This window comes from Saccoglossus kowalevskii, chromosome 7, assembly GCF_978046115.1.
Source record: "Saccoglossus kowalevskii chromosome 7, keSacKowa6.1, whole genome shotgun sequence".
Classification (NCBI taxonomy): Eukaryota; Metazoa; Hemichordata; class Enteropneusta; family Harrimaniidae; genus Saccoglossus; species Saccoglossus kowalevskii.
The window spans coordinates 8,515,879-8,520,226 of NC_140647.1; the positions used below are offsets into that span (position 1 = coordinate 8,515,879).

The 4,348-nt window shown below is 37.4% G+C and overlaps 1 long non-coding RNA gene across 1 annotated transcript; it reads left to right on the top strand.

The window, feature by feature from the left end:
- Positions 1 to 2,558: 2,558 nt before the first annotated feature.
- LOC146740223 (uncharacterized) lies at positions 2,559 to 3,486 on the top strand. The gene is made up of 2 exons (XR_014929970.1): positions 2,559 to 2,822; positions 3,313 to 3,486. It is a non-coding gene; the product is annotated as an uncharacterized LOC146740223 (long non-coding RNA).
- Positions 3,487 to 4,348: the final 862 nt, after the last annotated feature.

The following is a 4,348-nucleotide window of genomic DNA, read 5'->3' on the forward strand; positions in this document are numbered from 1 at the left end:
TGAACGTCAGCGGCTTTAAATAATCAAAACCGACTAGAAGAGTTAAATTCTAAAAGTTGTATTGAGTGAAAACGGCACAATGTACTGTAATATCGTTTAGCATACAGGTCATCTTATATACTTGAGTAGATGTACAGTACAGTCTGAACCATACATTTCATCTACAACGTTTTACCGTAAAAATTATTTGCTTACAATTTTATGTTTCAACGTGTGCCTACGATGGAAATGAGACTTAGGATTCAACACGAAGTATTGTGGTTGGATATCACAATAGAAGGCAGGATTCGTATTACAGTAAAACCTGTCAAAACCGACCCCTGGATAAACCGACCTACTGTCAGAACCGACCGATTTATGTAGCCCCGAAATTTCTCCATAGACGCCTATGTTAAAAAAACCTGTGAAATCCGACCACTGTTTACTCCGAACACCGACCGCATTGATCGGTCCCAAGTCCAATATTCACACTGAATACATCGACCATCCGACCATTTGCACCACATCCGCTGTCTAGTAATTCGGTCTGCCCGACCTAAAAAGTGTGCATTGTGTCCAAATTCCGCGAACGTCACAGAAACAATACCAAATCTCACACTACAAGTAACGTCCCGTGTAAAACAATGGCAACTGATTACATTTTTCACACCACACGCCCACGCATAGCGTGGTGTCTGGACAGTATAATGACCCCGGATATAAACAAATGATCGGGGTCATCACCTTCAATTGCGGTGAAGCACACTGCATTATCACTTCTTCAACGCTCAAAAGACATTGAGTTTTCTTCTTTCCATAACGATTCTGATCGACAATTTTGTGCTTTCGAATGTTTCCGTAAAGGGGGCTTCAAGATTGAAATTTATGATGACGAAGAAGCAGACGACAACAAAGAATTCGGAAACCTTATTTAGCAAGTTGCAGACCCGCAAAACACAGTGTAGCGTTGTAGAATACCTCCACTTTGATGAACGTATACCGACTGAAGCAATGTATGACGGCGAGTGGGAGCAACAGATTGTTGAGAATTTTATTGCAGACAAAGAAAACCATGAATCTATAGACAACAATGACATAAATTGCAACGACAGTCAAATTATTGACCCCCACAACGACAGTGACTTGACGCATGGCGATGTGCTAGACATGTTGACAAGATTACAGAACAAAGACTCCAGTTACTTGACAGATATCCAAAATTTCATAATTCGAACGGAAAACAAAATCGTTGAAAAAAAAAGATGTTCTTTAAAGTAGTCAAAGCTTGATGATTTTTTACATCGTAATTTGATTCATTGACTCACAGTCCCTGTTGAGGGACTGTGATTGACTTAACAGCAAAATCGACTGTCTGCATAAATTATGATAATTACATGTAGCTCACGTGAACATACGTTGTGATGTCATCCAAAATGGACGCCTTCAGTTACGATACGCAATACTTACCTGGTCTGTTCGAATAGTTATTTTAATGTTAATTGATGTCATGTACATACCATAATATTTTTGTCTTGTTTGGTAAATTATTTTATTGAAACAATACAATAAATGCACATTGTAAATACATGTAGAATCACCGGAGGCAAACTCCGATGTCTTTCATTTGTCCCGTGTTTACAGCACATGTAATTGTTGTTTCAATCAAAGTCACGCCCACCCTGAATAAACCGACTCCCTCTGAAAACCGACCATAGATCCCAGTCCCAGTCATGGTCGGTTTTGACAGGTTTTACTGTATAACGAGTCAGGTAGTGTATATATACTCCGCAGTTACGAGACAAAGTGACAACGAGACAGTATTCTACAGCAAAGAATACTCTTTATTCGGGAATATGACATGCGCCATAGAGCGTCGGGTAGAAATAACTAAAGAATTACATTGAATCGCAGTTTATATAGACAGCCAAGGATTCACACCATGTAAATAAACCCCGCCTGTATTTACTTTCGAAGTGTACTGTGTTCAGTAACTTTGAAGAGTTAACTGGCATGAAACAGTCAAGACTTTGTTAGTTTGCCATAGAGATACACGTAATTTCAAGGAATACAACAATACTGTAACTCAAAGCGAAAATAAAACGAATCAATAACGAATAATTAACATGAATGAAGTGTTCCCGATAAGTATTGAGCGAGTACAGTGACGGGTGATACAATATAGTATAGGGTGGGTGCAATACTATGAGGTTATTACGAGGATACCTTAAAATACCTTACTTTGAGGTATTCTCGTAATAAATGTATTATTATGAATCTTTTCCTTCCAAGGATACATCATGAGAATACCAAAATCTAAAAGGTTTAGAACAGAATCAGCGAACTTCTTTGTGTGGAGTCCAGTCAAACCCTGGTGGCAGCCATGCCTGCTGTTATTATTAGAGGACGCATATGCGCATAACCATTCTATGTTTGGAATTTTCATTTCCCACACAATTACGGCACCCTGTAACTTGTGGCGTTACGGTGTCCGATCAATCTGATTAAAATCTGATGTAGTGTACGGGCTTTAATTATTTTGGCTATAAACTTATTTTTATTTTATTTTTTATTATATTTGTTATTAATGCCCTTTTATTTTATTATTTTACTTTGATTTTGATTTTGTGATTTTTTTTTAATTCCGCCCTACCTACATCTGAGCCGATGCCTATGTAACGAGATTTCAACGAGACCCACTATCGACGATTTTAGTCAACGAATCACAGACCTCCTTCTATAGTGCACATGATGACGTCAGGTAGCAAACAGACTCAAATAAAATGGCGGATTATACAGACGTTAGCGACCGAGAATGACACCCGGGGAATGACACGGCTTTTTCGGTAAGTTTATCATTGTAAAATGCAACGAAAGTCATTTTTATGTTAATATTGTGGCTCGAATGGTTCGATCCTTATTTTGCATAGTTATTCTGGGAGTGACGATTTTGTTTCCACCGGTTCGACCGAACACCGGTGTCTTTTTTCAGTCGCCTGCCCTGGAGACAGGTGATGTTTTGTTGACGATCGGGCCAAAATCGTCTCCGGTATTGAAGCCGTAGCTGTAAATATTCATCAAATTGTATCAATGTTTTGTACATTATACAATAACTCTTTATTAAAGTAATTGAGCTGATTTGGACTGGAATAAAATATTTTTTTTATTTGGAACACATCGCATTTGATCAGGAAATATTATTTTGCTCCAATTTTCTGCGTCGATGCCGTGGGCCGGTGACCGCTATACAATTTAAAATCAGTTTGCATTGTTTACTATAGCTGTTTACAGTGTTCTAATCATTACGATTTACTTATTTTTTTGCTTCCATTCTAGATAATTATGCTCAGTGATGTAAAATTGAAGCGATGACTGAATGAACGAACCTTGGCTGGCGAAGATGTATCTGGAAGTGTACACATTTGTTGGAAGTGAAAAACATATTCAATGTAATGACAAAAATTGTAAAATGCTGTGGAATTTCTTTTGCAAATAAAAATATACTAGCAATTTTCTATTAATGGTTTATTCAAGTGGGCAAAATATAATGTATAGATAGATTGCCCGTATACACTGAAAAGTAAGCAACCGACAGCCTGTATAAAAGGGGGTCTGTGATTGGCTGTTACTTACGCGAGATTTGAACGGGACTTACATAGGCGTCGGATCAGATGTAGGTAGGGCGGAATTTTAAAAAAATCAAAGTAAAATAATAAATAAAAAGGGCATTAATAACAAAAGTAATGAAAAATAAAATTAAAATAAGTTTATAGCTAAAATAATTAAAGCCCGCACACTACATCAGATTTTAATCAGATTGGGTGTCCGATGTATAGTAAGAAGTATTAATATACCTCCTCGTCCTATTTTCCAATCATAAATAGCGGTCAATATAGTTTTGTATTGACTTCTCAGAAGGCAATGACGTAATATTAGGTCTTCGCCTAATAGGCTTTATGACGTTATGAATGATCTAAACAATATGTTGATTCATCGTTGAGGCTTGTTCGCATTTTCTCTGAGAATTACTTTCAACTTGTTAGCAGGTCGTACAAGGGTAACATTATTTGCCCAACATAGTATCTTGGGACAAGTTATGTTCAAACACTTGTAACCGGGAGATGTTCGTCGAAAAACAAGACTACTTCGATCGGTCGGTCCAACGCCGCATCGTATACGTGGCTAGGGTTGATAACTTGAGTTTCGCACGATAATCCTGGATTTCTTGACGTCGTATATTAACGTATAGTGCTTCTATGTATTTCATCAAGGTCATTTTATTACTCGTTGTGTATCGTTAATACATGTGAGTTTTATTAAAATGTTCATTTAACCAGAAATGTTTTGTTGTATTTCGTTTTCATGTGTGCCT